This window comes from Rhinatrema bivittatum, chromosome 1, assembly GCF_901001135.1.
Source record: "Rhinatrema bivittatum chromosome 1, aRhiBiv1.1, whole genome shotgun sequence".
In the NCBI taxonomy this organism is placed as follows: Eukaryota; Metazoa; Chordata; class Amphibia; order Gymnophiona; family Rhinatrematidae; genus Rhinatrema; species Rhinatrema bivittatum.
The window spans coordinates 59939179-59952399 of record NC_042615.1 but is presented as its reverse complement, the minus strand read 5'-3'; the positions used below and the strand labels follow the sequence as shown (position 1 = coordinate 59952399).

The 13221-nt window shown below is 43.2% G+C and overlaps 1 protein-coding gene across 1 annotated transcript in view; it reads right to left on the bottom strand.

Moving 5' to 3' along the window:
- The window catches only part of FHDC1 (FH2 domain containing 1), an 85613-nt gene that overhangs the window by 50386 nt on the left and 22006 nt on the right, over positions 1–13221 (bottom strand). The window lies entirely within an intron of this gene.

The window sequence follows — 13221 nt, the reverse complement described above, 5'->3', positions numbered from 1 at the left end:
CCTTTTGAGCTGTCTTACAGGAGCACAGTAAATGACAGCAGGTACAGACCAGTCTGCCTGTTTCCTTTGGTCTACACTGCTCAAGCTAAGGATATCTCCCAGCTGTGATCCATGCAAGTTTGCCCCATCTGCAGGATCTCATTCCGGATTGAAGGCTGAGGCCTAGTTTCCCCCTCTTGGCTCCTCTACCTGTCTCGGTAGATAAGCATGCAAGTTCCCATACGTGGACCAGCACTAGGGTTCTCTGTTGCCACCAGTCTCATCCAGCACAGGCTAGAACAGGAAGCCAGAGCATGAGACAGAAGCTGCAGGAGGGACGAAAGTCACAAAAAAGCCCTTGCAAATGTTACTTAAGTTGTGCTATTTGGCATCACCTTCACTTGTGTAGCACCCAGACAATACCCTGAAATCTGGGAGGGAACAACTTTTAAAACATACTCTCCTTTGGGACTATTTCAACTTTGCCAACTGAATCAGCACAGCTAGAAGTGTCCAACATTTTCTTAGAATTATGGCCTGGCCCAACCTCTTCTGTTGACTTTGGAAGAGACTTGTACCCTAACTGATTTCACTCTCAAAAAAAAAAGATGAATGGGAACTGAATGGCCCTAGGAAAAAAGGAATCAGCACAGCCTTTCACCTCTAGGTCACCCGTTCAAATCCAGCTCAGGTCATTTGGGATTTAAGGGACTGGGCCTACATGAAATAAAGTTCCTGGTCTCAGTCCAGTTCCAGGGCCTGTGGCAGAAGCGTTCATACAGCAGCTCCGGTAAAATCCTATGAACTCCGCCGCATACCTGGTCACCGACTTGTGACGAGGAGGAGAAATGAATGAAAGGTGCTGGTGGGTAGTGCCAGCTTCACTCTCTCTCTCTGTTCTGAATGATGACTCAACCTGGATTCCCCACGGTTAAGCCACCCTACACAAGGAAGTGAATATTAAATGCAAAATCTGCACAGTCTGCTTAGCTCTGCGCTGCATTAACATCATGTTTCCCTGCAAAGGGATCCATTCACATACAAACCAGGGCAGCGGAATGCACAACCAAGCTCCACCCCCCAACTCCACCCACATTCTCACCGCCAATTTTTGATTTTACATTTAATGTCAGCCACACATACATTCTCTGCATAAATCATAGAATATAATTAAACACTCCAGACCAATTAAATGCTTGATGTTAGAAAACAAGACACAGTGTTAAAAGGAGAAAATGACAAAAACAGCTTTACTAACAGAAATGAGTGGTGTTTAGGCACCACTCACCTGATTAAAAAACCTCCAAGCTCACCTCAGAAAGAAGCAGTTCGGCACAATTCAAGTATTAAGAAGAGCACTAGCAGTAAATTTCAGAGACTAGGATCATGCCCAACATACTGCATTCTGGGTTAAGAGAGGTTCAGTCTGGTCACTATGGGGTAGATTTTAAAAAGGCCCGGCGATGCGTGTAAAGCTCCAGAACATGCGTATGTCCCAGGGCGGAGCAAGAGGTCCCCAGCACAGTGGCCATTTGTTGCTGTGCCAGCATGCGCAACCTGCGCCTGTCCCAAGGCAGGTGCAAACGGTAAGTTAAAGGAATATGGGGAGGGGGGGGAGGGGGGGGGGCGGGAAGGTTAGGGTAAGGAGTAGGAAGGATAGAGTAGGGGGAAGGGAAGTTCCCTCACAGGCCGATCCTAAATTGGAGCGGCCTGGGGAGGGAACGGGCGAAGGCTGCGGGTGTCGGCGTGCGCACAAGTTACACAATTGTGCACACCTTTGTGCACGCCGACCCCCGATTTTATAGCACACGTGCACCGGCGCACACGTGTTATAAAATCGGGCGTCCATGTGTGCGCGCAACTTTGTAAAATCTACCCCTATATGTGCAAGGCAAACCCAAAATAAATCCTGTATCTCCAGTTCTGTAAATATATACTTTGTGATCTCAGACGCCTCCCCAACACACACACAGCCCTCTAACAATTTATTTTATTTATTTGAGTTTTTCTATACCGGCATTCACGGAGATTCGTATCATGTCGGTTTACATAAAACAGGGGTGATCAATACATTATAAACGTGCTTAAATATAACATGAGTATACATTTTATACATTTACAAATTATAACAAGTTATAAAAGTGCGCAGAAAAATCAGTTACAATAAAACAAGGATGGTTCTAACTGGGAGAAGAAGAAGAAGATGATAGAAATTTAACAAGAATAAGAATAAGAACGTGCAGTGTTTGGTATGTCAGTATCAGTTTAGTGGGAGATAGTCCGTCATTCTGTATTTGGTGGAAGAGCATGTGGGCAGAGCAGGTTATTTTCTCCTGCATTTCAACACAAAAACGTTCTGGTGTCATCTAAGTAACACAAACACAAATTTCTTCCACTACCAGGCATATTGTGAAATACAAACTGTTGGGAATAAAAAAGACAGACTTAGTACATATGTAGCAAACTCGCCAGACACACAGCAGCACTAACGAGACTTCATGTGCATGATTAGGCAGCCCTGCAAACTCTGTGCATGATTAGGCAGCCCTGCAAATTTTACCCCAGGCCCTAGAACACCAATACACTTCCTGTTGGGAAAACACAACGAAGACTGCTACAAACCCCACACAGAAACTACATGTTAGCAGAACACCTCACCTTAGTCAACGTGCAAAATGACCCTCAACGAATACAAAATAAGTAATCACAAATTAAAAACTGAAATGTGCAAACAAAAAAAAACTATATTGGTAACCTCAAGAAGCCAGACTCTGCACTAGAAACAGATATGCATTTCTTCCTGGTCTAAGCCAAGCCCCAGACATTGTTGTGTTACATAACACGTCACCCCCCCCCCCCCCCCCAACTTCCCCATCATTCAGCATGAAACGGGCCGAGGTTCTCAAGCCGCAACCCTTCAACTCTTTAGGATCCTGGAGCATGAGCAAGGGGATCAAGGCAGCAGCAGGAGGCACGGAAAGGAAATGATGTACCATCCCATCTGCCACCAATGAGGCTTTTCTTTCGTTGGTGGCAGAAACATTTTGGAGAGCGGGTGGCCGTGTCTCCTGTGCCTCCCCCCACCCGCTCCCATGCCTATGCATAAGATAAGAATCGCCATGCTGTGTCAGATTAAGGTCCATCGAACCCAGCAACCTGTCTCCAACTGCTGCAGGTAGCTGGCAGATCCGATTCACCTTACTCACTCTCAGTGATAGCAATAGCTTTTCTTTAGCCTTCCAGGCTGATGATGTGTCATGGACCTTTCCTCCAGGAATTTGTCTAAATGTCTTTTAAACCCTGCCTTGCTAGTTACTTTGAACATGTCGTCTGGCAATAGATTTCACAACCTGAGAGTGCGCCGAGTGATAAAGTACTTTCTATGATTTCTTTTGATTCTGCTGGTTGTTGGTTTCATGGAGTGTCCCCTTGTTTTAGTATTATTTGAAAGGGTACCTGTTCTACCCCACTCGTGATTTTATAAACTTCTATCATGTCCCCCCTCCTCTCAGCCGTCTCTTTTCCAAGCTGAAGAACCCTAGACTGTGTAGTCTCTCATTACAGGGGAGCCATTCCAACCCCTTTATCAGTTTTGTCACCTTCCTCTGCTCCTTTTCTAGTTCCACTAGGTCTTTCTTGAGAAGGGGCGACCAGAACTTCACACAATACTCGAGGTACAGTTGTGCCACGGTTTTGTACAGAGAATATATTTTTCGTTTTAGTCTGCATTCCTTTTCGGATCATTCCGTTTGCTTGTTTGACCACTGCTGCACACTGAGCTGAGGATTTCCATGTATGCTCCACAATGACTCCAAAGTCCTTTTTTCCTGGGTGATGACTCCGAATACAGAACCCAGCATAGTGTACCTAGAGTTGGGATTTTATTTTCCTACGTGCGTCACTTTGCACTCTTCCACATTAAATTTCATTTGTCGTTCAGTTGCCCAGTCCTCTGGTCTCACAAGGTCCTTCTCAGTTTCTTGCAAACCACTGCCATTTTAACAACTTTGAATAATTTTGTGTCCTTCACAAATCTGATCACCTCACTCATTTTCTTTTCCAGATCAGTTATGAATATGTTAAATAGCACAGGTCTCAATACGGATCCCTGTGGCACTCCACTAACTACCTTTCTCCATTTGGAAAACTGACCATTTAGTCCTAACCTTAGTTTCTGGCCTTTTAACCAGTTACCAGTCCACAACACTGCCTCATGTGAAGTGGCAACTTCCTGGAGCAGTCTCTCATGGAGGCACTTTGTAAAGCCCAAATACACAATATCAACCAGATCACTTTTATCTAGATCTTTCCTTACACTTAAAAATAAAATAATTCTGAAAGACTTCCCCTTGCTAAAATCATGTCTATTTAAGAATGGTTTCTACCATTTTGCTCGGCACAGACTTTGGGCTCACCAGTCTATAGTTACCTGGGTCACCCCCTAAGCCCTTTCTAAAAAAAAAATCGGCATCTTCCAGTCTTCAGGAACAGTGGCCGTCTTACATGAAAGGTTACAGATTATTAGTAACTCGTTAGCAATTTCATAAAACTCTGGGGTGGATGCCAACCAGCCCCAGTGATTCGCCAGTCTGATCTATTATACCCTCCACGGTCAGATATTTGTTTTACTTGCTCGGAATCTCCTCCATTAGAGAATGGTTCAGGTGTGGGGTGCTCCCAACCACCTCCTCCAGAAAGACAGAGGGGGAAGAATTCATTCAGTTCTTCTATTTTCATGTCCTTCCTGAGCACCCCTTGTGCACCTTTGTAGTGGCCCAACTAACTCCCTCAAAGGGTTTTTGCTGTGAATGTGCTTGAAAAACATTTAGTTTTTGCCTCGCTAGCAAGCTTTTTTCAAAGTCTCTTAGTCTGGAAAACTGGGCATCCAAATGGCAGATGAAATTTAATGTGGACAAGTGCAAGGTGTTGCATATAGGGAAAAATAACCCTTGCTGTAGTTACACGATGTTAGGTTCCATATTAGGAGCTACCACCCAGGAAAAATATCTAGGCATCATTGTGGATAATACTTTAAAATCGTCGGTTCAGTGTGCTGCAGCAGTCAAAAAAGCAAACAGAATGTTAGGAATTATTAGGAAGGGAATGGGGAATAAAACGGAAAATGTCATAATGCCTCTGTATCGCTGCATGGTGAGACCGCACCTTGAATACTGTGTACATAATAATAATTATTCTCCTCCAAGAACTTATCCAAACCTTTATTGAACCCAGCTACACTAACTGCACTAACCACATCCTCTGGCAACAAATTCCAGAGCTTTATTGTGCGTTGAGTGAAAGAATTTTCTCCGATTAGTCTTAAATGTGCTACTTGCTAACTTCATGGAATGCCCCCCGGAGTGAATAATTATGGAAAAACCTTTGAGGACGATGCACGGTTTTACACTGAGGAAGAGAATGAAGGTGGTTGAGAATTACCAGGAACGACTTTGAAGTTAAGTGAGAAGAAATTGAACAGTGGTAGCGTGCAGTTGCTTTGAGAGTCATTTGGAAGTTTGAGAGAAGAGCTTGAACCTGTAACATTATTGTGAAAATATAGTAGTTTTACTGTGGAAGAAAAGGTGATGAGAACCAGTGAACATTCTTTGAAAGTATATATCCATGGTTGACGCCGGTAGAGACGAATTTGTGATGAGGCAAAGGTTCACATTCATATTCGGGAGTTTTCTAACAATTAAAATTTGGAGCTACTTAGCCGGAGTGAATTGAATGTGTTGGTCTGAATCCACTCCTTTAAAGTCCAGATATATGAAATAGAAGACATTGGTTTTTGTTGATGTTTGGTCTCTATGCAAGTATTCCCCTGAAGAAGCCAACATTGGCGAAACAAGGTCCTTGTCGGGATGGAAGATGGAACCATCAAAACAGAATACACCACTAATTTTTGTTAAGATTGATGGGCATAGCAGTAGTAATTAAGCTATGCAGATAAAAATGTTTAATAACTAAGTGGTGGATTCATTACAGAAGACCAAGTACAACACTAAAGAGAGAATAATAGTCCAATGAGGGTAAGATTGAGTTTAGTACTTAGGTGAGAATTGAGGGCTAACATTCATTGGACTGATTAGAAATTTTAATGTATGTTAAAATAATGTATTTGATATAATTTTGTACTAATATATTTGTAAGGTGAGTGTCAAAACACTAATAAAAAGTTGATATTTTTAAATATTGTGGGGTATTTAAATTGGATTATTATATGTAAGGAGTGCTAGTTGTCTCCCACGTTATTACGTTGGGGGTTCTTTTTGACAAATATATGAGCAGATAGCACTTGAGGAGACGATAGTGCCAAAAAGTTTTTTTGTTTGCTATACAAAAGATATTTATATAAATCTAAATACATAAGTGGGAGAATCTACAAAATATCAAAGTTTTAAATGAAAACCCCTGAACAAAGTCCATAGATCAAAGGTAAATGCCTCAAAATACAATATGTATCAAGTCCAAATGCTAAACTGAATTAGCAAAGTGCCAAATGCATCTATAATCGCTTGGAGCATAGTTTACAAGAGGAGAGCTTCTCGTTTCCCAACAAAAGACCCTTGCTTTCACCAATAATGGTTTTCTCAGGGGGAAAGGTTTAACCCTCTCTCCAACCTCCCCCCCCCCAATCCAAGTCCTTAAAATAAAGTCGTGAAACGTGCATTTACAGGAATTCAGCCGGCATTTAATAAAATCATACCCAACACTTGAATCCTGTATTTAAAAGGATATGAAAACCTTTCCTATTTAGTCCCCCTCCCCAACCATTATAAATCTGAATAAATCAAAGGGCCTGTGAGCTAATCTTCATCTGTATCCTCCTGCAGACATCAGGGTCACGTGCAAAGCACAAAAAGCCGGTGTGTGTACTCATATGGCACCGTGTCCTTTCATTCAAAAAAAAAAGGACAAACTATAAGTCCTGGAGTGTTAGGACAAAAATGGAAAGAGATAATGTAAGATTAAGATCAGCTAAACCAATTACTGTTACCAAGACCTTGAAAACAAAGCTGGTTTCCAAGCCACCTGCCCTACTTTCAGGCATGAGAGAGGAGCAGAGGAGAACCAGACCGCTCCTGCCACCCAGGAGTGCAGTCTCGTGGTGGGAACTCGCAGCCACAGCCCTACAGGCTCAGCCCAGTTCCCCCACATCACCCTCCTGACCTTCACAAATAAAACCTCTGCTTGCACCAGAGAGCCAGTGTGGGAGAAAAGAAAGGGAAGGAACAACTTAAAGTTAAAAAAAAAGGCACCAACCTAGCGTCCATCACATTCCCTGTGACCCAGTCTGCGGTTTCATTTTAAGGGTCGGACGGAGTAATTCAGTGCCATCACCTGGTTTTCATTTGGTAAAAGGGGAGGAGGATGCAGCCTTATCTTACAAGGGCTACTCATAGGAAATACCTATTAAATCCAAAATGGTGAACTGGGGGGGGGGGGGGGGCCCACTGGTGCCATCAGGGTCAGCACAAATAAATAAATAAAAAAGTGACCCGAGGTTGCACAAGAGAAATCAACTTGTTTCCTGCGCATTTAAAGAGAAATGACAAAATGACAGCGTGTACAGTACACAAGGGCTAAACAAGTAAGAATATTTTATTTATTCAGACCCTAAAAAAAAGAAGTTTTCCTTAAAAAGTAAAAACGCCCTCCATCACAATGAAGGGTATCTGCCCTACCCGAGAGTGACCCATACACTTCATAATTTACTCTCTCCTTTACCATGAAATTCACTAGAAATGCGAGCAATAAAGGAGTTTTTATTTTTACTTACAGGTAAGACTAATGAATATTTGTTTTCTCCCCACAGGGACTATTCACCTGGACTAGACAGAAACTTTTAAAACACTTAATATCAGAGTGGCACTTGCCACCTCAGCAGGCTTCCTGCTGCCAAATTCAGACTCGAAAAGCCACGGTAATCCATTTCTTTTAAGCAATTTTCATTGTCCCTCCTATTTTCAGATGCCCCCCGCCCCCACCAAAAATACGAATCTCCTTCCACTGGGCAAGACAGGAGGAACTCTTGCCAAGGAGCCGGGAGGACGCGTCTGCTGCTGAGACCGGCGCTCACCACCACCACTCTCTGGCCAGACGGGGTTGACGCGGGAGCGGCCGTCATCTTTCCATCCCTAGCACGAGCACGTTGCCCCAAGGCGCGGCAGAGAACCATCCCTCGCCAAGTCAAACTCACTAACCTTTCTGAACGCAGCTTCATGTAAGGTCGGTATATTGTACCAGACTGTATTTCTAGCTTTTTGCCTGCAAGCTGTGAAGCATTACTTATTTTGGGGTCCTCGGACCTTCACAGTCTTGGGGGGGGTGCAATACCTGAATAGCTTGCCAGTGCTGGCATACGTCTAAGACAGAAACTGGATCCTAGCTGAACGTCTGCTTCTTGCCCCACCGCATTTGCAGGATCTAGTGGAAGCCTGGTTTACAGAGTTGTAATTTCACATGATGCCTTAAGTACTCTTAACCTCGAGTTACCTGAAGGATGCGAGCTTGCTCATATAACACGCTTAACTCATGCTATTTTGATTTTTCAGTTACACGTTAAGTAATTGAGTGGAGGAGCAGCCCAGAGCTCAGGCTACGACCCAGGGAAACCAGGGTTCAAATCCCGCTGTTCCTCCTTGTGACCTCGGGCAAGTCACTTTACCCTCCGTTACCTCAGGTACAAAATTAAATTGTAAGCCCTGTGGGGATAGGGAAATACCCACAGTACCTGAATGTAATCCGCTTTGATGAACACTTTGAAGTGCCGAAAGGCAGAATATAAAAATCAAAATAAAAAGTGAAATATTTACTCACATTTGTATTTTCTGATGATTTTTCACATATTTTGAGAATATTCAATAGCTAATAGATTTTGACTTATGCTATATTAGAGCACCCGTTACTCCCAATAGAAATGTCCACTGATTGTGCTATTTTATTCACTTTTGCATTAATAAGCAATAATATGAAAAAAAAAACATTTTACCTTGTGTTACTCTTAATTCAACTTGCAGAGTTATATTTTATAATCAGGTTTAAGAGGTAGTGTGTCCCTTTAAAAGGGAAGGAAGTATAGGGTAAGCCAGTCACACTAAAAAGGACTGTGCACCTGAACCAAGCTGTGTGCAGGCCTAAGCAATGCATGATGAGGGTCAAGCCACGCGATGGCTCCTGCAGTTTTAATGTGAACGCCGGTTTGAACAGAACCGAGAAAAAACTTTTATAGTTCTACAAATCGAGCAATCTGTCTTCACCTTACAATCTAAGCTGGTACAGCAGAGGTCAAATTTGTTAGCTTGTGGCCTTGACAAACTTTGCATCTAGTCATAAGGCACAATTTCATTCACCTGATGCTTACAGCCCATGTTATCCATATGTGAGAATTTACATTACATATATACCAGGGTAAGAAGTCGTCATATTGGAAGCCCACCAATCCTATCCCAGTGAAATCCAACTTTTGGATCCTATCTGTATGCATGAAGTCTTGATTAAAAGACTCTGGTCGTACAGATTTTTGGGGGCACAAACACTTCATGCAAACCATGCACTCCGGAGACTTTGCATAGTAATTAAAATAAAGCCTCATACTAGGCTTCGAAACTGAATTCCACTCAATCTTCGCTACCACACCCCTGCCTGCAAAGCTTACAGAGCTTCTGTAAACCCTCTGGGCTGCCGCCCCGAGATGGTGGTGGTAACCTCTCATATACTGCCAGAGATCCAGCTGACTGTCCTCCATGCTAGCACAGGACCCCGATTCCCCAGGCCAAGGTCCCCACCACAGTGGAGAGTGAGACGGCCTGAGCTCGCCTTCATGCACTCCTGATCAACATTAAGATAAACTGGCTAAATTACTGCTTTAAAACGGGGCAGTTTATTGGCAATGCATTTTCTGATGTGCAAGTTAACTTTGACCTTGGAGCAAGAGAGTGATCTACTCTGTGAAACAAAACCATCTACCATATATAGAACCAGTGTTTAGCTTGTGCTGTTAATTATCCACCTCAAGGAAGGTGCAGGCATTCTGCCCTCTCTGTACATGAACTTGGACCTTATGTTATCTGATATAAATGTGAGAAAAGTCAGGTAAGATTAATTGGCCCTCACAAGATCATACATTAACAAAGAGTCAGATGGGGTGGGAGTAAGGGAGAGAATGGAGGAGGGAATACGATTAAATTGAGCTGTCACTCAACAAAGTCAGTGGTGAAACAAAGCAATGTGTGTATCTCACAAGGCTGCCTGTAAAGGAGATGGACAAGGAGTGCTGAGGGCAGACAAGGGAAGGAAGGATAGCTGGAAGGTTGGCAGCACTAGCTGGAATTGCAAGCCCTAATGACGGGAGGCTGAACGAGATATTGTGGCCGTCGCAGAAGGCATGCTTCAACGAGTCCCATTAGTGGAGTATGACCTCACTGGGCCATAACATTTTCTGGATGGCCAGGGTAGGCAACAAAATGGAGCAATAATCATCCATAACAGTGCAATAAACTGGAAAGATTTTAATCTGCCAGATGTTGACTGGCCCATCCTGTCTGTGTTATCAGAAGTACAGAGATCCTGGAGGAAACTGGTTACCTCTCCTTTGGCCTCTGTATGTCAATGATTTGGGAATGTTCATTATCTGAGGAAACTGACCTCAATTAAAAATGATACTCACAAAGTTTACTGATGCTGTCTGGAGACCTTTCCGGCTATGGTTGGAAGTGCATACTGGTTGAAGTGGAAAATGTCTTGTTTATGTCCCTGTACTGCCACACAATCGTTGCCTGTGCTAGGATGGGGAGGCAGGGGCAATGGTTCGGGTTTAATAGAGTTTAAGTTGGAGAAAGAATGAATATTTGAGGATGGGGGGGGGAGAGTGGGGAAGGGGGATATTAGCTGGGGAAACATGGTAAAATGCTTTGTTCTGTTAATACCAGTTGGGATGTTTTCTGATACACTACGGAGCGAACAATCATTAAGACAAGTTTATCCTGATACAGGGTATCCAAAACGCCAGTTGATGTCTGTGTTGGGTTGACTTTTGCATTTATGTGCCTTTAAGTGTCAGCATTTTACAGGGGAAATATTTTACTATTATTTATATTGACTTTTATTTGCAATTGAAAAACATTTGAAAAATAGACATTTGAGGCACCTGCTATGGGCCATATGGGTGAATGATTGAGTAGTCCAAGTAACTTCTTTCTGAAGAAGTCTAGCACCGTTTCCCGGCTTGCTGACACCCAAAATATATCATAAAGCATACACTTACGATTAGGTCTCATAGATCACCTTACAGTCTTTTTCTATTGTTCCTTTCTAGTAGGTGGCCACTTACAAATGGAGAACATGTTTCTAAAGTCCAAGTCGGTAGTAACCCAAGCTCCAGTGATCAGATGTGATGGTTTAATGTAAGAGCCAAAACAGAGAAGGGGATCATACAAAAGTCAAAATCTTGGATTTCGGGCATACCAACTGTGATGAAATGGGGTAGTATCTTAAAAAGGCACTGGTAGGGTAGGAAATGCTTCATGAGGTGGAACAGTGGGCTAGGTAAATATATAAAAGGCAAAGGGGCCTGGTATGGTTTTCTAGAGAGGTGGTTAAAAAGATTAGCATTCAAAAAAGCACAAGGGATCCCAGAAAGACAAAAGGAAGAATAACCTGGTAAACGAATGGTGCAGGCAAGAGCAGATGCAAAGATCGCTAAGGCAGCAAAGTGAGATGACAATTTTCGGATATGAACGTAAAAGGAGGAAGGGCAGAGGTGGGACTGTAAAAGTGAAGAAAAGGACTGCCTGGTGCATGATGAGAAAAATAAAAAGCAGAAATACTAAGATAGTTGTATTCAGCAGTCACTGAGGAAGGAATTGAAGAATCACCACTAATTGTTGGCGGGGGATACATGCAGCAATTACTGCACAATTTACTGATAAATGGATTTGAGCAGAACCAGCACGTCTGAAAACAGACCAAGCTATGGAATCGGGTGGTAACATGCTCTGATTATTAAAAGGAGCTTAAAAAGGTTCTGAGGCGTCCACTGGAGGATTATGCGGAGGAGATCTTTGGAGACAGACAGTCCTGTTTCATGAAATTGGTAAAGGAGGGAGTTGAAATTTATAGGCTGGTCAATCTGATCGTGGTGGTGGGAAAGTTAAATGGAGACTAACTGAAGGACAGGACCGAAAAGTACCTTGAATGTTGCAGGATTACAGACAGTACGGTTTTACCATAAGGACATTGTGTCGAACATCTGATCAATATCCATGATTGGGGGATCAGATAATTAGATGAAGGGCATGCAATGAATGTGGTTTACTTGGATTTCAGGAAAGCATTTAAAATTGACCAACACTGATTATAAGTAAACTGAGCAACAGGACAGACTACTAAGCTGCAGGACGAGATTAGGAACTAGTTGAGTTACAGACAGAGGGTATTCTGGCAAATAGAAAGACGCTGTGATCTGTCCTGGCTTTGGCTCTGTTCCATACCTTTGTGAAAAATATTCTGGAGGAGGAGTTAGTAGGAAGTAGCGTCATCTGCAAAAAAACCCCAAAAAAACCCGAAACAAAAAGACCTGCAACAGAGAGGACACCCCCGAGACAGTAGACTGAATAAGAAGTGATTTTAGAAGGACGAGGAGAGAGTGTTCATGCTTGGCAACTAAGTTTTCAATGCAAAAAAAGCGTAGAGCCATGCAAATGGGATGCAGAAAAGCAAGAGCAGCACATGACTTGGAGTTGGGTAGTGGTGGGGAGGAAGGCGGAATCCTATTGTTCGTCTCACAGGAAAGATCCTGGGATGAGATGGTGCTGGCCAGAACCAGAGGAATGAGAGTGTGTAGTGGAAGAGAAATAATGCCGGCCAGCATAGATGGATGGAAGGGGCAGGGGGGGCATCTTTCCAGCCTCTCCAGATCCAAGCAAGCCTCCCCCAGCCAGGAGGAGGAGGATGATACTGACAGCAGCTCCTTAGGCAATGCCCTTTCCTTTCTTCCAAGACCTGAACAGAAATGCTGTGCTGGGACAAATCAAGGTGCATCAAGCCCAGCATCCCATCTCTGACAGTGGCCAGTCCAGGTCACAAGTCTCTTAATTTATTTATTCATTCTTATATTCCACACTTTCCATTAATATTCAATGTGTGTTACAAAGCAAACACACAATAAAATTCAGGGAACATACTTTGATGGCAGGGAGAAAAGGGAAATTGAATTCAGAAGACAGCCAAGTTCCAGGT